At 37.3% G+C, this 22,922-nt stretch overlaps 1 protein-coding gene and 1 pseudogene across 7 annotated transcripts in view; one reads left to right on the top strand and one right to left on the bottom strand.

The window, feature by feature from the left end:
• The window catches only part of ASH1L (ASH1 like histone lysine methyltransferase), a 217,358-nt gene that overhangs the window by 105,091 nt on the left and 89,345 nt on the right, over positions 1-22,922 (top strand). The gene's annotated exons all lie outside the window — the stretch shown is intronic.
• On the bottom strand, positions 5,222-5,330 carry LOC116745663 (annotated as a pseudogene).

Raw genomic sequence — 22,922 nt, 5'->3', positions numbered from 1 at the left:
CCCAAAGTTCATAGTAGGCATTAGAGTTCACTCTTGGTGCTGTGCTTTCTATGGGTTTTGGTAAATGTATAATGACATGTATCTACCACAGTAGTGTCACAGAATAGTTTCATTGCCCTAAAAGTCCTCCATGTTAGGGAAATTTGTTTTTTTGGATCACAGAATGGTACAAGGACATTGCAAGTTTACTCTTTTTTATATAAATCATTATAGGTTTTAAAGAACTGTGAGGGGAGGGTGTGATTCGGTTAAAATTGGATCAAGATTAGACTCCAGTATCAGTATGGGAAATTAATTAGATGAGGAAATATTAGAAGTTAGACCAGTTAGGAAGCAGGACACCTTTGTGGTTCTCCAGGATAGAAGTCATGTCATGAGCTGAGGTGATAGCTAAGGTGGCTGGATGTTGGAAAGGGTGGACTCTTGAACATTTTTTACATTAAAATTGAAATGAATTAAAGACTGATTGGATGAAAGGATTGGGCTAGAGTTAGTGATGATCCTGATGTTTTTTTTTGTATTCCTAGGTGTGTGATGATGTCATTAATACACCAGATAAAAGTGGTACAGCCAGTACTCCTTGGTTTAAGAAAACCTCTATTACTATGTACATGTATATAGGCACCAAAGAATGTCTTAGTATTATAGTCATCAAACTATTAACCTGTGTATTAGTTTTCTATGCCTGCTGTAATAAATTATTTAAGTTGCTTAAAGCAAGTCAAATTTATTTTATAGTCGAAATCGATCTCTCTAGGCTAAAATCAAGGTGTTAGCGTAGCTGTGTGTTCCTTCTGGAGGCTCTAGGGTAGAATTCTTTTTCTTGCCTTTCCAGAATTCCTTGGCTTGGGGCCCCTTCTGTCTTCAGAACCAGCAGTGACAAGTTGAATCCTCACATTGAATCACTTCAACATTGGTTCTGTTTTCACTTCTTTTTTTTTTTCCACTGACTGCCTCATTTTTGTTCCTCTTCCATTTATAAGGACCCTTGTGAGTAAGTTGGGCCCAGCCAGATAATCCAGAATAATCTCCCTATCTCAAAATCAACAGATTAGAAACTTCAATTTCATCTACATATTCCCAGCTTCTGGGGATTTTGATATGGGGAGAGGGTTGCATATTATTGTGCCTGCTATACCCTTCTAGGTTATAGGATTTGGAATGGGGTTTTTACTTCTTATTTTCTATGTGTCTTTATTGTGTGAAGTTATAAAAATGCTATATTACTTTTGGAATTTACATTTTATCTAATAGGAGTTTTAAGAATATGAAATATCAGATATAAATCAGGTGAATCGGATAGTGAAGTTCAGACTTTAGAGTATACATTATGGTGAAGAGCAAAATATCGAAAAATTAACACTACGTTGAAGGGAGCCCTCCTTAGTTCTACGTTTGTGGGGTAAGGTTTCTACTTTTAGTACTCCTAAAAGTACTGCCACTGTTGTGTAACGTTTTGGGCAGGTTACTTAGTTTCTCTGGGAGTGGTAAAAATGAAGCTTGATGTATAAAGTGAAGCTGTTGAACTGTACAGTTCATATCTTAAGGTTATCCTGGCTCTCAGATACTGTGACTTCTAAGTTTTTTAAAATAAGAAACTCTCCTCATATACTTCCTTTGATTTATGGGCTACTTTTGAGTACTAAATCTATTACAGGAAATGGGATAACTAATTTTCAAGCTTACAGAATATTGCTTGTTTGCATGGGAATTTAAAATATAGATGTATTTATTATATATTATATAACACTATATTATTATTTATATTACATGTATAACACATAATGTTTACACTTAGCTGTCATTTCCTCAAAATAGTATGTATCTTTGGAAATAAAATGAAAGCGTGGTGCCATCTTACATTTGATATATTATTTAAATTTTCAGAATGCTTTCATATTAAATCTGTGGGAAATGGTAAAGTAAGGGTTACTATCTACTATTTAAGAAATTGACACAGAAAAGTTAAGGAACTTACTAAGTTTATAAAATTTATCATCGAAATCATTACTGGGGTTTTGAACACTTAGAGGTCTCACCATTCTTGTTTTACCACTGAATCATGCTGCTTGTCAGAAACTGAGGCTCAAAGGGTAGTGGATTAAAATTTATTTGTTATAGATAATCTAGTGGTTAAGGTTGGATTAAACACCAGAATATGGTTAATTTTCCCCTGAAATGCTTTAGGAACATTCTAGGTTCTAAATTCAATTTAAATATAGGAGTGTGGACTGAATGAATGCTGAACCTCACACCATTCCCTGTATGAAGTAGTTTTGAATTTTTATTTGTTAATTAATAAACTCTATTTTTTAGAGCAGTTTTAGGCAAAATGGAACAGAAAGTTCAGGGATTCCCATACGTCCCTTGTTCCCATCCACACTCAGCCTCCCTCATTTCAGCTAGACCTAACCCTTTATTTGACAGATGAGAAAACTGAAGCTATTAAAAGGTTAAATGACTTGCTCAAGTCACACAGACCATTTTTAGCAAAACAAGGTGAAAATTTCAGTTTACCTGCTTTTATCTCAATCACTAAGAAAATGATGAAAATAACTTGAGTGAAGTATTTATTTATTGCAGTATAATTAACATACAAAATTATAGTGGCTTCAGATGTATAATATAATGAGTAGGTATTTGTGAATATTGCAAAATAATCACCACAATAAGTCTGGTTATACTGTCACTATGCATAGTTAAAAAACTTTTTTTCTTATGATGATAACTTTTGCAACATACTCTCTTAGCAACTTTCATATATGCAATACAGTATTATTAACTATAGTTACCATGCTGTATACTACATTACCATGACTTACTTCTTTCATAACTGGAAGTTTGTAGCTTTTGACTCCATTCACCCATTTTGTACCTCTTGCCTCTGGCAACCACCATTCTGTTCTCTGTGTCTGTGAGCTTGGTTGCCGGTGTGTGTGTGTGTGTGTGTGTGTGTGTGTGTGTGTGTGTGTAAGGGGGGTGTTCATTTGTTTGTCCTTTGCTTTTTGTTTAATATTTACTTATTTAATTTTGGTTGCATTGGGTCTTAGTTGCAACATGAGGCATCTTCGTTGCGGCATGCAGGATCTTTCGTTGCAACATTTGGGCTCTTCATTGCGGCTGTAGGCTTCTCTTTAGTTGTGGCCCGCGGGCTTAGTTACCCCGGGGCATGTGGGATCTTAGTTCCCCCACCAGGGATCGAACCTGCATCCCCTGCATTGGAAGACGGATTCTTAACCCCTGGACCACCAGGGAACTCCCTCATTTGTTTGTTCCACATACAGGCGAGATCATTCCATATTTGTCTTTCTCTGTCTGACTTACTTCACTTAGCATAATGCCCTCAAGGTCTGTCTATATTCTTGCAAATGGCAAGATTTCATTCTTTGTATGACTGAATAATAGTCCATTGTGTATTTGTGTTTGTGTGTGTATGCTTACATATATAGCATTTTCTTTATCCATTCATCTCTCAATGGACACTTAGGTTGTTTCCTTATCTTGGCTATTGTAAATAATGCTGCAGTGAACATGAAGGTGCAGATATCTTTTGAAGGTAGTGTTTTTGTTTTCTTCAGATAAATACCCAGAAGTGGAATTGTTAGATCGTATGGTAGTTCTAGTTTTAATTTTTGGGGAACCTCCATACTGCTTTCCATAGTGGCTGTGCCAATTTACATCCCCACCAGCAGTGCACAAGGGTTCCCTTTTCTCCACAGCCTCAACAACACTTGTTATTTCTTGTCTTTTTGATAATAGCCATTCTGACAGGTGTGAGGTGATAGCTCATTGTGGTTTTGATTCGCATTTGCCTGATAGTGATATTGAACATATTTTCATGTACCTGTTGGTCTTCTGTATGTCTTCTTTGGAAAAATGTCTAGAACATCTGCCTATTTTTTGATCAGATTGTTTGGGTTTTTGGCTCTTGAGTTGTATGAGTGAGTCCTTTATGAATTTTGGATATTAACCCCTTGTCAGATATAATTTGCAGATATTTTCTCCCGTTTAGTAGTTTTCGTTTTGTTGATGGTTTCCTGTGCTGTGCAGAAGCTTCTTAGTTTGCTTATCTTTGCTTTTGATGCCTTTGCTTTTGGTATCATATCCAAAAAAATCATTGCCAGGACCAATGTCCAGAGTAACATTTTTTAAAACAAGAGTAGCTTCATGTTTTAAATTTTTTAATTAACTATATTGTGGTTAAATATACATGGCATAAAATTTACTATTTTAATCATTTTAAGTGCACCATTCGGTAGCATTAAGTACATTACCTTGTTGTGCTGACAACACCACTATCCACCTCCAGAACTTTTTCATCATCTCAAACTGAATTGTTTTGTTTCTAAAGTATGAATTCTGATATCGCATCCACGCTACCCAAGTGTGATGATATATGTAAAACCACTGGCATACAATAGGCACTCCAAGTAAATCTTAGTTGTTTCTTCTGCGTCTCTCTCTGAAAGAGTTGTTTCCTGTCTCCTAAAAGATGTTTCCTATCCTCTTTTTTTTTATAAATAGTTTTATTGAGATGTAATTCACATATCATACAGTTAACCTATTTCAAGTGTACAAGTCGATAGTTTTTGGTATATTACATTATTAATTTTTTAAATTGTAAAATACTTATAAAATTTGCCATTTTAGCTATTTTTAAGGTTACACTTCAGTGGCGTTAATTATATTCACAATGTTGTACAACATTTACCACTGTCTATTTCCAAAATTTTTTCATTACCTCAAACAGAAACTCTATAATAATTAAGCAAAAACTCCCCACTCCTTCTAAAACTCTCCACAGCACATAATAAATGTCTAATGTACTTTCAGTCTCTATAATTTGCCTCTTCTGGGTACTCCATGTAAATGGAAGCATACACAGTATTTGTGTTTTTGGGTCTGGATTATTTTATTTAACATCTCTTTAACTTTCATTCATGTTGTAGCATGTATCAGAACTTCATTCCTTTTTATGGCTGAGTAATATTCCATTGTATGTAGATAGCACATTTTGTTTCTCTGTTAACAGGCACTTTGATTGTTTCTGCCTTTGGGTATTGTGAACAATGCTGCAGTGAACATTGGCATACATTTATCTGTTCAGGTCCCTGTTTTCAGTCCTTTGTGTATAAACTTAGGGGTGAAATTGCTAGACCATATGGTAATTCTACATTTAGCTTTTATTTATTTTTATTTTTACTTTTTATTTCTTTTGTTTATCCCCAGAAGGCCTCAAAAAATTGTAGCAGCAGTCATGCTTTTCCCTCCTCAGATGAATCTTTAGTAAAAGGCAAAAGATACATTAGATGATGAAGAGAAGCACTAGTATACATGCAGCTTTTAAAAGAACCACCAAACTTTTCCACTGTGGCTGTACCACTGAGTGTTCATTGTACAGTTAGTTAGTGATTTGGGATCTTTCTTCTCTTTTAATTTATGTGTTTTCACATAAAAATTTTCCTCTTAGCACTGCTTTTACTGCATCACATAAGTTTTTTTCTGTTTTTGTTTCATTCATTTCAAAGTATTTTCCAGTTTCCCTTTTGATTTTTTTATTTGACCCATTGGTTGCTTAAGAGTAGAGTATGTTGTTTAATTTCCACACATAAGTGAATTTTTCAGTTTTCCTTCATGTCTAGTTTCATTCCTTTGTGATCAGAAAAGATATTCTGTATGGTTTCAATCCTTTTTAATTTATTGACTTATTTTGTAGCCTAACATATGGTCTGTCCTAAAGAATGTTCCATGTGCACTTGAGAAGACTATGTAATCTGCTGTTGTTGGGTAGAGTGTTATTTCTATTTCTGTTAGATCTGATTGGTTTATAATGTTGTTCTAATACTTACTGATCTTCTGTGTTGTTGTTCTGCCAACAGTTATTGTACAACTGTCTGTTTCTCTCTTAAATTCTGTCAGTGTTTCCTTCATATATTTTGGGTCCTCTGATGTTTGGTGAATATTTTGGTTTTTTTTTTTTTTTTTTTTTCTTTGCTGTACACGGGCCTCTCACTATTGTGGCCTCTCCCGCTGCAGAGCACAGGCTCCGGACGCGCAGGCCCAGCGGCCATGGCTTACGGGCCCAGCCGCTCCGCGGCCCGCGGGATCCTCCCTGACCAGGGCACGAACCCGTGTCCCCTGCATCGGCAGGCGGACTCCCAACCACTGCGCCACCAGGGAAGCCCTGAATATTTTTTTATAATTGTTATAGCTTTATGGTGAATGGACTCTCTTGTCAATATTTAATGTTTGTCTCTTGTTACAGTTTTTTACTTATTTACTTAAAGTCTCTTTTTCTGATATTAGTATAATCTCCTTATCTCTTTTGGTTACTATTTGCATGGAATATCTTTTTCCATCCTTTCATGTGCATCCAGTTCCCATCTTTGGATCTAAAGTGAATCTCTTGTAGACAGCATGTATGTAGTTAGATCATGTTTTATATTCATTTTGCTCCTCTCTACCTTTTGACTGGAAAGTCTCATCTATTTACATTTATAGTAATTACTAATAAGAAAGGATTTATGCTTGCCATTTAGTTTTCCATATGTGTTATAGCTTTTTGTCCCTCATTTCCTCCTTACTGCCTTCTTTTGTACTTAGCTGATCTTCTTGTAGTTACCTGTTTGATTCCCTTCTCATTCCCTTTTGTGTATATTCTATAGCTATTTTATCTGTGGTTACCATGGAGATTACATATAACTTCCTAAAGATATAACTCTGTAATTTGAATTGATACCAACTTAACTTCAGTCACATACAAAAATGCTATTCCTATAAAGCTCCATGCCTTCCTTTTATATTATTGAAATTACAAATTACATCTTTATTCATTTTGTGCCCTAAAACACACATTTATAATTATTTTTTATGCATTTGTCTTTTTAAAATTTTTTTTATTTTTGGCTGTGTTGGGTCTTCAGTGCTGTGCGCAGGCTTTCTCTAGTTGTGGCGAGTGGGGACTATTCTTCGTTGTGGTGCACATGCTTCTCATTGCACTGGCTTCTCGTTGCAGAGCACAGGCTCTAGGTGCATGAGCTTCAGTAGTTGTGGCATGCAGGCTCAGTAGTTGTGGCGCATGGGCTTAGTTGCTCCGCAGCATGTAGGATCTTCCCAGACCAGGAATCGAACCCGTATCCCCTGCAATGGCAGGTGGATTCTTAACCACTGTGCCACCAGGGAAGTCACTGCATTTGTCTTTTAAATCCTGTTTTCTATACTCTTTTCTCTGCAGTCACCCATCATGATTAAACTAAGAGCTTCTTGCCTCTTTTTTTTTTTTATTTATTTGCGGTATGCGGGCCTCTCACTGCTGTGGCCTCTCCCGTTGCGGAGCACAGGCTCCGGACGCGCATGCTCAGCGGCCGTGGCTCACGGGCCCAGCCACTCCGCGGCATGCGGGATCCTCCCGAACCGGGGCACGAACCCGTGTCCCCTGCATCGGCAGGCGGACTCCTAACCACTGCACCACCAGGGAAGCCCTCTTGCCTCTTTTTTTCCTAGAAAAAAATAAAAGTCATTTTGTTTTGTTTTGTTTTTTGGCCCCAAGGCATGTGGGATTTTAATTCCCCAACCAGGGATTGAACCCGTGGCCCCTGCAGTGGAAACGCAGGGTCTTAACCACTGGACCGCCAGGGAAGTCCGAAAAGTGATTTTTTAATATAATAAAAAATAAAGATTGCATTAACAGAGATGATTAAAAACTTTCCACATGTGATTTGGCTCCTAATGTGGAGTAGAACATATCAGGCCATCACTGTATATTGTCAGGAATTATAAATCATGATTTATGAAAGTTCAATGAAAGTTCAGTTTGCCACTTAGAAATGGAGAAGCATTGGGAGGGAATCCATAACCACATTTACATTCCGTTCTATTTTTTATAGAAGCTTGGTTATGTCCAGTCTTATGGCTAAGGAGAATGTGTTTGTATCTGGCAGCAGCTCTGTTGCTCTAGCTCCCTCTAGTGATAATAAAGTGGCTTCATTAGCAATTACTATTTCTCACTTGACTGTTCTTTAATACAGGCCTGATGGACTTTTAATAACAAGATTTAATATATTTTAATAAATAACAAGATTTAAGATACTTCAAAAAATTATATCCCATTCATACAATGGAATATTATTCAGCCTTAAAAAAGAAGGAATTTGGACACCTCCTACAATATGGATGAACCTTGAAAATATTATGCTAAGTGAAATGAATCAGTCAGAAAAAGACAAATACTGTTTGATTCCACTTATAAGAGGTACCTAGAGTAGTCAGATGCATGGAGAGAGAATGGAGAATGGTGGTTGCCAGGGGCTGGTGGCAGTTATTGTTTAATGGATACAGAGTTTCAGTATTACAAGATGAAGTGTTCTCTAGGTGGATGATAGTGATCATTGTACAACAGTGTGAATGTACTTAATACCACTGAGCTGCACACTTAGGATTGGTTAAAATGGGAAATTTTATGTTATATATATTTTACCAGGAAAACTTTGCAGGAGATCTGTTATCTCAAGTTCTGAGATTATCCCTCTATTCTGTTACTGAGAGTGGAAAATGATATAGCCTTCCCTTGGAAATGTGTGTCTCAAACTGTAAATACTATCAGAGTTCAAGGAAGAGATTAGGAAAATACAATTTTGTGATGAAAATTGGGAATTAACATATCTTAAAGTGTAGAAATTACAAATGACATCATAATTGCTATAGTAATGATGGTATTATTGTAAACTAGAAATTTGGGAAGTGAAATAATACTTCTTTAAAATACTTTTTAATAGACATGTAGTCGTGTTTTCTCTGTAAAAACACAGTATTAGCACTTTCCAACCTGAACATACCTTAGAAATTACCTAATTCACCTCCCTTAAGCCCTAGATCAGTAAATCTTGCATAGGCATACAAGGGGACTACCTTCCCAGATTAAACTGTTTTATTTTTTTCACAGTGTTTTTGTTTGTTTTGTTTGTTTGAAAATACTCAAATCTCTGGCAAAATTAAAATTTACCTAAATTTATTAACATTTTGCCACATTTGCTTTAATTCTCTCTATACACACATTTACATTTTTGCAGGGGAAAAAATTTTTGTCCGGTGAAAATTTTGAAAGTAAGTTGCAGACATTCATTCACCCCTGTGCATTTCAGAAGTTATCACCTTAGAACTAGGATACTCTCCTACCTAATCTTAATACCATTATCATATCTAAGAAAATAAGTAGGACTTCCCTGGTGTGCAGTGGTTAGGAATCCGCCTGCTAGGGGACACGGGTTCGACCCCTGGTTTGGGAAGATTCCACATGCTGTGGGGCAACTAAGCCTGTGCGCCACAACTACTGAGCCTGTGCTCTAGAGCCCGCGAGCCACAACTACTGAGCCTGCGTGCCACAAATACTGAAGGCTGTGCGCCTAGAGCTCGTGCTCCACCACAAGAGAAGGCACCGCAATGAAAAGCCCGTGCACCGCAACGAAGAGTAGCCCCTGCTCGCCAGAACTAGAAAAAACTCACGCACGCAGAGCAATGAAGACCCAACACAGCCAAAAATAAAATTAATTAATTATTTTTTTTAAAAAGTGGTATATCAGTAATATCATTAATATACAACCCATACTTATATTTTCCCTATTGTCCTAAAATTATCTTTTATTTCAATTTATTTTGTTTTCGTTTAATGTAGAATCCAAACAGATAACGTGTTACACCTGATTGCTAGCTATGTGTATTATTTTAATCTAGAATATTCCCTATCTTTTGTTTTTTATGAGATTGATCCTTTTTGAGGAACTTAAGCTTGTTGTGCTACATTCCACAATTTTAAAATTATTTCTTCATGATTAGATTTAGGTTAAATCTTGGTAGGAGTATTACATATGTGATATTTCCTACTTCTAATTGCATCCCACTTACTGTTTGACTGTTGGTTATGCCATGTTTGATCACTTGATTAAGGTGTGGTATCCACCAGATCTCTCCAATGTATACATTTTTACTGTTGTAAATCATGGGGTGATAGTTGAGGCTCTGGCTTCTTCTCTAGCAGTCTTTTTTTTTTTAATCTAATATTTTAGCATCCATTATGATCTTTGACTAAACTGGTGAGTACATTGTTAGTTGCAAACTGGTAATTTTCTAATTCTGTCATTTCTTCAACATTTATTAGCTGCTATTTTTCTGGGAAGATGAGCTTTGACTTTTCTTCCCTTTACACACTCAGAATTTTTCTTTTCTTTTGAGTATCGTATGGACTCAAAAAGTTTTAGGGCTTCCCTGGTGGCACAGTGGTTGAGAGTCCGCCTGCTAATGCAGGGGACACGGGTTCATGCCCCGGTCTGCGAGGATCCTGCATGCCGCGGAGCGGCTGGGCCCGTGAGCCGTGGCTGCTGAGCCTGCGCATCCGGAGCCTGTGCTCTGCAGTGGAAGGGGCCACAGCAGTGAGAGGCCCGCGTACCGCAAAAAAAAAAAAAAAAAAAAAAAATTTAATATATCATAATCCAGTACCATCATTTTGTGGAGACATGCACAAATTTCCCAAATTTTAATCACAGAAGACACTTTAAGCTGGGCCCTGTTTCTTTTAGGCATAACCTCATTCATCTTTGAGCATTTCCCTGCTTTCTGTCATAGAAAGGTATCATTCACCCTGGTTCTTTTGTTTGTTTTGGTATTTGCTTTTATTTCTTTGCTGTCGTTTATCAGATTTACCTTGTTCTTTCCTTGCCTCAGATCAGGAATCAGTTATTTCACTCAAGAAGTTTTGGTTTCTTTCTCTTTTTTTTTTTTTTTTTAATATTTATTTGGTTACGCTGGGTCTTACTTGCGGCAGGGGGGCTCTTTAGTTGTGGCCTACCAGCTCCTTAGTTGTGGCATGCGAACTCTTAGTTGCCGCGTGCATGTGGGATGTAGTTCCCTGACCAAGGATTGAACCCAGACCCCCTGCATTGGGAGCATGGAGTCTTACTGTGCCACCAGGGAAGTCCCTGGTTTCTTTTAATGGGAATTATTTAGAAATCAAAATCTGGGTACTTGATATGCTGTTTGCTACTAGGTTGTCATTGTTCCTGAGGTGTAGCAATGCTTTTAGGCTTTTTCAGAACGAGGAAATAAGTATATATAGGCACACACATACATGTATTAATTTTTTATTACTGTGTAACACATTACCACAATTTTAGCAGCTTAAAACGTTACCCATTTATTATCTCACAGATTCCCTGGAATTTTAGGAGTCTAGACATTTCTGCTCTATGTCACACAAGGCTGGAATCAAGGTAGCAGTCAAATCTGTGATCTCATCTGAGACTTGAGGTTCTTATCCATGCTCATATTCATTTTATTGGAGTTGTAGAACTCAGTGGTATCTTGCTTCTTCTAAGCTGCTAAGAAAGAGAGTCTGCTTCTTTAAGTCTCTAAGCTCAAGGAAAGCCTAAACCTTCAGTGTTTTTCCCACCATTTTTCTATCAGGTTGTTTAGTCTTTTTTTTTTCCCTTGATTTTTAAGAGTTCCTTATATATTAAGGAGATTTGCCCTTTGTGATATAAATTGCAACTACATTTTTTGTCAGTCTGTTATTTGTCTTTTGTGCTTATTCGCTATATGTCTTTTGTTATCCCAGTAGCATACTGTGTTGAATACTGAAATATGATGCCTCTAACTTTGACTCTTCTGGCTTCTTCCAACTTTGTTTGGCTAATTCTGGGTCCCTTGCTATTTCCATATGAATTTCAGGATCAAATTGTTGATTTCTGCAAAAAAAAAAACCAGCTGGAATTTTGAAAAAAAAATGTAGATTAATTGGAGAGTTTTATATCTTACCGATATTAAGTATTTTGACCATGAACGTGGGATGTCTTTCTAGTTATTCAATTCTTTTAAAATTTCTTTTAACAGTATTTTTTAGTTTTCAGTATGTAAGTCTTGTAAGTACTTTTGTTAAACATACTCCTAAGCATTTTATTCTTTTGATGTTATTGTAAATGGAATTTTTAAATTCCATTTTATATGTTTATTGCTAATATATAGAAATACACTTGTTTGTTTTTTTTTTGCGGTATGCGGGCTTCTCACTGTTGTGGCCTCTCCCATTGCAGAGCACAGGCTCCAGACGCGCAGGCCCAGCCGCCATGGCTCACTGGCCCAGCCGCTTCGCGGCATGTGGGATCTTCCCAGACCGGGGCACAAACCCATGTCCCCTGCATCGGCAGACGGACTCTCAACCACTGTGCCACCATGGAAGCCCACACTTGATTTTTGTATATTGATTTTATATCCTGCAAGCCTTGCTGAACTCAATTAATAGTCCTCATAGTATTTTAATGGATTCTGTAGTTTGACTCTGGACTTTGCATATGATGATGATTTTTATCATACAAAGGTCCATATTTTCATGTAGTCAAATTTTTGTTTTGTTTTTGTTTGTATTGTGCTTCTGGATTTTGGATCATTATTAGAAAAGCTTCCCTACACCCAGGTTTTAAAGGAACTAAGAAATCCAGCCTTATTTTCTTCTAGTAATTGTTTAACTTTGATTTTTACATCTAGTTCCCAGATCTATTTGGAATTTTTCTGGTATATAGTATTAGGCTAGGCTGTACTCATTGGCTAAACTGAAGAGAGTTAGTCCTTACTGAGTGCCCACTATGTGCCAGTTGCTGTGTTAAGCACTTTACATATATTATCTCATTTAATCTTGTGAAAGACCAGATACTGTTATTGAAGAAGCTAAGCCTTAGAGAGAGTAAATAATTTGTCCAGTGTTACACAGCTAGTAGGTGACATAGCTAATATTTGTATGTGGGCAATAATTGGCTGCAACACTTATACCTGTTGCCACTTTGCCTCTAACTTAAATACTGTTTGATTGTTTAAAAAAAAATTGACTTGTCTGGAAATTTTCATTAATTTCTACTTTAGATGGAATGTTCATTCTAGATAAGAATGTATATTTTACATTACATACTTTATGAGATAAGACATTAGGGCTGATAAAGTTTAGTAATCTGGAAATATAATTTTAACTTCTATTTTATCTAAAAATGTCATGCTCCTCAAAGGTTTTAAATTGTGAGGTAAACTAGTTTCAATTGGAGGGTTAGGGAAATTACATTACATTTTGGCATTACAAAAAAACATGCTTTTATATCCTCCCTCTACAAATTTTACATCCTCAGGACAAAAGTTCTGCCATGATGTTCATGAAGGAACATTGAAGGGGTTTATGCTCTGGTTGTCTGTAGATGGTGTTCAGAATATTTTAACCCTGATATGATCTTAATTACCTTTCAATATGATTCTGGGCCATTTCTCCCTATGGATAGTTGGTTGTGCTAAGATCATGTAAATTTGTGTTAATCTAAATAAAATTAGTAAAATAAATCTGTTACAGAAAATACTGTAGGTTGGTAAAGTGTGTTGAGAGAAATGTTAACATCTTCCGCAAGGTAGTTTATGAAAATAGTATTTTCAGAAGTTTAACTACCAGTGGAATACAGAATAGATTGTCTAAGTTTCGAGAAAGAGGCTAGATTCAAGTGATTCTTAAATCCAGCAAGGGTAATGCATCAAGTTGTGGTTATAGAACTCAAATCCTTACTCCTTCACTTAGAGTTACATGAATTGGGGCATATTACTGATCTATGTCCTCAGTGTCCTCATCTAAAAAAATGACGTGATGGGGGGCTTCCCTGGTGGCGCAGCGGTTGAGAGTCCGCCTGCCGATGCAGGGGACTCGGGTTCGCGCCCCGGTCCGGGAAGATCCCACATGCCGCGGAGCGGCTGGGCCTGCGCGTCCGGAGCATGTGCTCCGCAACGGGAGAGGCCACAGCAGAGAGAGGCCCGCGTACCAAAAAAAAAAAAAAAAAAAAAAAAACCAAAAAAAAAAAAATTGACGTGATGAAAAGTACCTACTTGATAGAGTTTTGTGGGTTAAATGCTTGACATGTATGAAGTAAATAAATATTCAATAAATTTTTTAAATGTCTAACTCCATTGTCACTAAATTTGTGACCTAGGATAAAATTAACCCTTATAAGACTTACTTTCTCTTGAATACAGTAATATGATATCCTCAGGATTGTTATTCCTCTACTCAGATTTTCTTTGAGATATAGTCGTCTCATGGTATCTGTGCGGGATTGCTTCCAGACCCCCACCCCACAGATACCAAAATGCACAGAGGCTCAGTTCCCTTATGTAAAACGGTATAGTACAGTCTGCCCTGTGTATCTGCGGGTTCTCCATCCGCAAATAGGGAGGGCCAACTGTGCACTTATTTCCTACATTATAGAATCCAAAATTCTTCAATAATATTTAAGACCCACCATGATCTAGTATAACCTGTTTTTCTAGTCTTATCTCCAGTTACACTCCTGAAATATTCATTCCTTTAACTACAGCATCTGATAATTTCCCCCAGTTTCTCCATCCTCCACTTTACTCTTGGTGCTTGTCCTAGGTGTTTGCTCTAAGTGGTAAAAACGACCTGCCCACTAGCCTTTTACTTGCCAAATGCCATTCATCCTTTCAGACTTTACTCAAGATTTGAAATACTCCCTCATTAAATAAAAAGTTGCCTTAATTCTCCTGTAGTTGAGATTAATTTTACTTTTCTTTTCCCTTTTGTAAAGCTTAGTAGAACCTTAAGAGTTTTATCACATTCTAATTTTTAAACTAGGCATATATGCATACATGTTTGTTCCTCCACCAGACTGTATAAGCTTCTTTTGGCCATGAGTATGCTTTGTTCCTCCCATGTGCCTTGAAACTATCAGTCCATTTTCTATGTTATGAAAAAGAAGTAACAAACTGCCTGAATTTCTAAAAAATGTATGACTTAAATTTTCCTTAGAAAAATTTTAAATGCTAAAAGCAGCATCTGCCCTCTTATTTGGTAACAAATATGTGAGGAAATTATTATTTGTCTGTCCTTTTAATTTTCACCCAAGAAAGACATTCCAAAATGTAGTAAATGCCAAATTTTTTCTTTAAAAGTTTGATGTGTATGAAAAACATTGTTTCTGTGATCAACTATTATTACATTATAATTTGTATACTCCCTTGACATTTACCAAGATCTTTTACATAGTTTTTATTTGTCATTTATATTTAAGTACATCTAAGTGATAGTCCTAAACTCTTAGAGATTAAAATCACTACAGTCTTTACAAATATGTTCTACTATGTTTTCCAGTAGAACAGTGTTTTAACTCCTCCAATAGTTTTTCTTACCTTTCAGTATGATTTTGGTCCTATTTTCCCTGTGGTTATTTGGTGCTAAAGAAATTTATTCTTATTTAAACATTAATCTAAGTAAGTTTTTTGTTTTTTTGTGGTTTTTTTTTTTCGGTACGCGGGCCTCTCACTGCCGTGGCCTCTCCCGTTGCGGAGCACAGGCTCCGGATGCGCAGGCTCAGCGGCCATGGCTCACGGGCCCAGCCGCTCCGCTGCATGTGGGATCCTCCTGGACCAGGGCACGAACCCGTGTCCCCTGCATTGGCAGACGGACTCCCAGCCACTGTGCCACCAGGGAAGCCCTCTAAATAAGTTTTTACTACCAAAGTAAATTAATTTATTGCAAAAACTTGGTTTAATATTTTCCCAAAGCATATCATGTATTTATTATTTATTTTTATGCATGGTGGGTGATAACCTAAAGAAGATTGCAAGATTTTACAGAAGTATTATATACTTTTCACCCAGATTCATCAAATGTTGATTTCTGCCACATTTCTTTCTCTACTTCCCTTTCTGCCTGCTCTCTTTCTCTTATACACACAGAGACATTTTTTTTCTCAGTTTTTTGATAAAAAGACATTTTAACCAGTGACTCAGAAATATTTTAGCATGTATTTCCTATGAACCAGGACATTTTCTTCAGGATCTTAGCATCACTACAATACTATTATCTAATACACAGTTAATAATCAAATTTCACTAATTGTGTCAATTATGCCCTTTATAATATTTTTTTTCTGCATTGATTCAGGATCCAGTATATAATTATGCATTACATTTAGTTGCCATGTCTCTTTATTTTCCTTTAATTTGGAACACTTCTCCAGCCTTTGTCTTTCATCATATTGACATTTCTTTAAGAGTACAGAGGAGTTGTTTCATAGAAGGTTCTAAAATTTGAGTTTGATGTTTCTTCATGAATAGATAAAGGTTGTCAGGAATACCACAGAAGTAATGTTTTCTTCTCAGTGAATCAAATCAGTAAGCACATGCTATCATGTGTAATTGATGATATTAACTGTGATCATTCAGTCACTGTGATGTCAACCACAACAGCGTTCAAGTATGCAATATAATGTCATTAATTATAGTCACCATACTGTATGTTACATCTACAGGAATTATTTATTTTATAACTAGAAGTTTGTACTTTTTGACCACCTTAACCATTTCATCCCTCCCCACACCCCCACTTCTGCCAACCATCAAATTTATTCTCTGTGTCAATGAGTTTGATGTTTTTATTTTGGTCTTTTTTTTTTTAATAGAGTCCACATATAAGTGAGATCATAAGGTGTTTGTCTTTCTCTATCTGACTTATTTATTTAGCGTCATGCCCTCAAGGTCCATCTGTATTGTCTCAATGACAGGATTTCCTTCTTTTCAATGGCTAAGTAATATTCCATTCATCTGTTTGTCTGTTTTTTGTGCCAATACCATACTGTTCTGATTACCTTAGCTTTGTAATACAGTTTGAAATCAGGAAGTGTGATGCCTTCAGCTTTGTTCTTCTTTCTCAAGATTGCTTTGGCTATTTGGGATTGTTTATTCTTTTTCTGTGAAAAATGCCATTGGGATTTTTTTTTATTATTGCATTGAATCTGTAGATTGCTTTGCGCAGTTATGGGTATTTTAACAATATTAATTCTTGCAGTCCATGAGCATGAAATATCTTCTCATTTATTTGTATTTTTTTCTATTTCTTTCAGCAGCATCTTATAGTTTTCAGCATACAGGTCTTTTACCTCCTTGGTTAAATTTATTCCTAGGTATTTTATTATTTTCAGTGCTATTACAAATGCAATGGTTTTCTTAATTTCTCTTTATTTATTTGGTTGCGCTGGGTCTTAGTTGCAGCAGGTGGGCTTCTTAGTTGCGGCTCGTGGACTCCTTAGTTGTGGCTCACTGGCTTCTTAGTTGCAGCACACAGGCTCCTTAGTTGTGGCACACGAACTCTTAATTGCAGCATGCATGTGGGATCTAGTTCCATGGCCAGGGATCGACCCCAGGCCCCCTGCATTGGGACCATGGAGTCTTAACCACTGCACCACCAGGGAAGTCCCTAATTTCTTTTTCTGATCGTTATTAATGTATAGATACACAACTGATTTTTGAATTTTGATTTTACTGAATTTGTTTATCAGTTCTAACAGTTTTTTGGTATAGTCTTTGTGGTTTTCTATGTATCATATCATATCATCTGCAAATAGAGACAGTTTCACTTCTTCCTTTTATATTGGATGCCTTTTATTTCTTTTTCTGCCTTTTATTTCTTTTTCTTGACTAATTGCTCTGCTTATAACCTCCAGTACTATGTTGAATAAAAACGGTGAGTGTGGGCATTCTTGTCTTGTTCCTGATCTTAGAGTAAAAGCTTTCATTCTTTCATCATTGAGTATGATGTTAGTTGTAGGCATGCCATAAATGGCCTTTATTATGTTGAGGAACATTCCTTTACCCACTTTGTTGAGCTTTTTTTTTTTTCTAATTTATTTTTTATTTTGGCTGCATCAGGTCATAGCTGTGGCACACAGGATCTCGGGATCTTTCGTTGCGGCGCACGGGTTTCTGTCTAGTTGTGGCATTTGGGTTTTTCTCTCTGTAGTTGTGACACACAGGCTCCAGAGCACGTGGGCTCTGTAGTTTGCAGCATGTGGGCTCTCTTGTTGAGGTGCGCAAGCTCAGCATATGTGGCACGCAGGCTTAGTTGCCCCGTGGCATGTGGGATCTCAGTTCCCCGACCAGGGATTGAACCCATATCCCTTGCATTGGAAGGCGGATTCTTTACCACTGTACCACCAGGGAAGTCCCCTTGTTGAGCATTTTTATCATAAATGGATGTTGAATTTTGTCAAATGGTTTTTCTCCATCTAAAGAGATAATCATGGGATTTTCCTGGTGGCGCAGTGGTTAAGAATCTGCCTGCCAGTGCAGGGGACACGGGTTCGATCCCTAGTCTGGGAAGATCCCACATGCTGTGGAGCAACTAAGCCCATGTGCCACAACTACTGACCCTGCACTCTAGAGTCCACAAACCACAACTACTGAACCCATGTGCTGCAGTTACTGAAACCCACGTGCCTAGAGCCCATGCTCCACAACAAGAGAAGCCACTGCAATGAGAAGCCCGTGCACTGCAACAAAGAGTAGCCCCTGCTCGCTGCAACCAGAGAAAGCCCATGTGCAGCAACAAAGACCCAACACAGCCAAAAATAAATAAATTGATTGATTGCTTTTAAAAACTTAAAAATAAAATTTAAAAATTAAGAGATAATCATATGATTTTTATCGTTTATGTTGTTCTGGTATATCGCATTGATTTTGCAGATGTTAGACCATCCTTGCATCCCTGGAATAAATTCCACTTGATCATAAAGTACAATCCTTTTAATATATTGTTGAATTTAGTTTGCTAATGTTTTGTTGAGGATTGTTGCATGTGTTTTCATCAAGGTTATTAGCCTGTAATTTTTTTTTCTTGTAGTGTCCTTATGTTATTTTGGTATCAGGGTGCTGCTGACCTCATAAAATGCGACAAGAAGTGTTCTCTTCTATTTTTTGGAAGTGTTTGAGAAGGATTTATATTAATTCTTCTTTATTGTTTGGTAGAATTCACCAGTGAAGCCCTCTGCTCCTGGATTTTTGTTGTTGGGAGGTTTTGATTACTGATTCAATCTCCTTACTAGTTATCTGGCTGCTCAGATTTTCTGTTTTTTTCACAATTCAGTCTTGGTAGGTTGTATGTTTCTAGGAATTCATCCATTTCTTCTAGGTTGTCCAGTTTATTGGCATATAATTGTTTGCAGTAGTATCTTATGATCTTTTGTGTTTCTGAGGTATCAGTTATAATGTCTCCTCTTTCATTTCATTTTGTTTGAGTCTTCTCTTTTTCTGGGTTAGTCTAGCTAAAGCTTTGTCTATTTTGTTTATCTTTTCAAAAAAGCAGTTCTTAGTTTCATTGATGTTTTGTCTTTTTAGTCTCTATTTCATTTATTTCCCCTCTGATCTTTGTTATTTCTTTCCTTCTTTGGCCTTAGTATGTTCCTTATCTGGTTCCACGAGTTGTAAAGTTAGGTTGTATATTTGAGATTTTTTTTGGTTTCTTAATTTATTGCTATGAACTTCCCTCTTAGAACTGCTTTTGTGGCATCCCATAAGTTTTGGTATGTTGCATTTTCATTTGTTTCAAGATTTGCTTTATATCTCTTTTTCTTCATTGACCCTTTGGTTGTTGAGTAGCATTGTTGTTTAATCTCCACATATCTGTGAATTTTCTAGTTTCCTTCTTGTAATTAACTTGTACTTTTATACTATTATGGTGGAAAAAATGGTTGATAAGACTTCAGTCTTCTTAAATTTATTAAGATTTTTTTTTGTGATCTAACATATGATCTGTCCTGGAGAATGTTCCCACGCGCACTTGAGAATAATATGTATTTTGTTTCTTTGGGATGGAATATTTTGTATATATCTGTTAAGTCCACCTCAGTGTGTTTAATTAGAAGCCTACCCCTTGAGGCCACAGATACAAAGATAATAAGCTAATAAGCCTCTTTCATAGAAAGACTGGGCATTTCTGTCTGCTGCCTCTTCTCTGTGCCCTGAGGTGGGGGTGGGAGGTAGCTAGTTAAGAACTGTTTCTCTGTTTGTTACAGTGCTATGGGGCCTGTGATCCTAAGTTCCGCTGCCCACCAGAGCCCCATGATCAAGGGATGTCCCCAGGTTGGCAGCTGCAAAAACCAGGGCTCCAGACATGTGCACAAGCTCCTTTGTAGGCAATAGCATTGACCTGGAGTGAGGCAGATGGATAATACAAAGACCTGGAGGCTGGTAGGTGCAGAAGCTGGCATCTACCAGCCTCCGCAGTCTTTGGAGAATATCTTAGTCTGCCCCCCTAGATGTGTGTTATGTTAGATACCTGCCCCTCAGATCAGAGATTTAAGGTAATCAAATGGCCTCTTTCACAGAAAGACTGGGTATGTTTCAGCCACCTCCTTCTGCACTGTGTGCTGGGAGGTTAGCCACAGTGAATTCATGCAAGCCCTTTCAGAACTGTTTCTCAGTTTTCTGTACAGTCTTTTGGGTCTCATGGACTCAAGCCCCATTGGCTTTTAGAGCTAGATGTTTTGGAGGCCCATATCTCAGCTGGAGGTCTTAAAAGTTGGAGTACCAGATGTGGGGTTCAAAGCCTTTGCTCCTCAGGGAGAAGCTTGGAGTTGTGAGTGCCCTCCTGATTGTGGATTGCTGTTCCATGGATGAGGTTTGCGGTGAGACTGTGATCTCGGCCTCTCCTAACCATTTCGATGTGGTTTTTTTCTTGTTAGCCCAATGTGTACGAGTCACTCAGCTACTGTTAGGGTTCTTTCAGAGGAAATTGTTCTGCATGTAACTTGTGGGTTCACAGTGTCTCTGGGAGGAGTTGAGTTCAGGATCTTCCTTCATCTCCATCTTGAACCAGAAGCCTACATACTTTGTTTATTTGTTTGTTTGTTTATTGTTGAACCTTTGAAATTCCCATTTTTCTCCAGCTCTGTTAGCTGAAAGAGACTACAAACAGTGATGTCCCACCAGTTGTGAGCACACTTAGTGTATAGAGTTTGGTTATTTTTATTTATTTATTTTTAAACATTTATTTATTTTTTAAATTTTTTAATTTTTTGGCTGAGTTGGTCTTTGTTGCGGTGCGTGGGCTTCCCACTGAGGTGGCTTCTCCTGTTACAGAGCATGGACTCTAGGTGTGCAGGCCTCAGTAGTTGCAGCACACGGGCTCAGTAGTTGTGGCTTGTGGGCTCCAGAGCGCAGGCTCAGCAGTTGTGGAACATGAGCTTAGTTGCTCCGCGACGTGTGGGATCTTGCCGAACCAGGGCTCAAACCCGTGTCCCCTGCATTAGCAGGAGGACTCTTAAAACACTGTGCCACCAGTGAAGTCCCTAGAGTTTGGTTTTTAAATACCGTTTCCCACTGAGAGGAACTAAAGCTCCTTGGAGAAATGGCTGATTCAGGGGTGGGTCAAGGAATGCACAAGATGAGCCTGAAACATCATGTTTATAGCAATTTTGTTGCAAGTTAGTATGGAAAAAATGTTTGACTGAAATGAGAAATAGCCAAATTAACATGTATTCTGATTTTGTGATATATATCATGCTACGTTTCTTTTCCGCCTTTAATCCAAGTGAAAGAATTTACAAGAACAATATTTTTTTCTTAAAGATCACCTATAAGTCCAGCTACTTTTTTTCTTCCCAACAACTCTGTAACATAGCATTCATTGCCTTTTAGTTCATAGTTCATATATGAGTGATTAGTTCATAGTCTTCATATGTCAGTGACTATTAATATGGGTAGCTAAATTTGTGAATAGTATTATGACAAGCATAGCTTTTGATTTCTTAGCTCTCCAGTGTTTATATTTAGGAATTTGCAATAAATTTATCACGTTTAATCTTCGTCCATTTTGTCTTTAATGAAAAGTCTACTCTGTTTGACTTTGTTTTGTGTTTTAATGTTTTAGTAATATTATCTTTAGCTAATGTAACAAAGATTATAAAATCATATTCAGAATTTTAGTGGATGTCTATTCACTGAAAATACAGTGCACGTTGCTAGGAAGGGCTTTCATTTCCTTTTGGAATTCCAGCTACACTGGAAGCTCCCTTTGTTACTAAAGTGACTTAAAGCTTGAAGTGCATGTTTTAATCTGTGAGTTTGTTCCCAAGTTGTTTCTCAGCCATTTACTATGAACGATATCTACCTAATCCATTAGCATTTAGAACTTGTTCTATGAGTCATCTCTATAATCAACCAACAACAACTACGACAAAACTAAGCTTAATGAAGCTTATCTTTGTTAAAGGAAGGCTAGAGACAAATATATATATTTATATAATTCCACTAAAAGTTTTGCAAGCAAATCCAGGCTTTAAAAGAAGTATTCTTGTGCAATTGCCATACTCATTTGATGACTGTGGCTTTGTAGTATAGTCTGAAGTCAGGGAGCCTGATTTCTCTAGCTCCATTATTCTTTCTCAAGATTGCTTTGGCTATTTGTGATCTTTTGTGTTTCCATACAAATTGTAAAACTTTTTGTTCTAATTCTGTGAAAAATGCCATTGGTAATTTGATAGAGATTGCATTGAATCTTGTAGATTGCTTTGGGTAGTGTAGTCATTTTCACAATATCGAGCCTTCCAATCCAAGAACATGGTCTATCTCTGTATCTGTTTGTGTCATCTTTTATTTCTTTCATCAGTATATTGTAGTTTTCTGAGTACAGGTCTTTTGCCTCCTTAGGTAGGTTTATTCCTAGGTATTTCATTCTTCTTTTTTTTTTAAATATATTTATTTATTTATTTATGGCTGCGTTAGGTCTTCGTTTTGCTGCACACCGGCTTTCTCTAGTTGCAGCTAGTGGGGACTACTCTTCCTTGCGGTGTGTGGGCTTCTCATCACAGTGACTTCTCTTGTTCTATGGAGCACAGCCTCTAGGCGCATGGGATTCAATAGTTGTGGCTCGCAGGCTCAGTAGTTGTGGCACGCGGGCTCTAGAACACATTCTCAGTAGTTGTGGGACACGGGCTTAGATGTTCCGCAGCATGTGAGATCTTCTTGGACCAGGGCTCGAAGCCGTGTCCCCTGCGTTGGCAGGCAGATTTTTAACCACTGCGCCACCAGTAAAGTCCCTGTTTTATTCTTTTTGATGC

The sequence above is a fragment of the Phocoena sinus genome, chromosome 1, assembly GCF_008692025.1.
Source record: "Phocoena sinus isolate mPhoSin1 chromosome 1, mPhoSin1.pri, whole genome shotgun sequence".
Taxonomy (NCBI): domain Eukaryota; kingdom Metazoa; phylum Chordata; class Mammalia; order Artiodactyla; family Phocoenidae; genus Phocoena; species Phocoena sinus.
The sequence above is the reverse complement of the archived record's forward strand: the minus strand, read 5'-3'. Positions and strand labels throughout refer to the sequence as shown.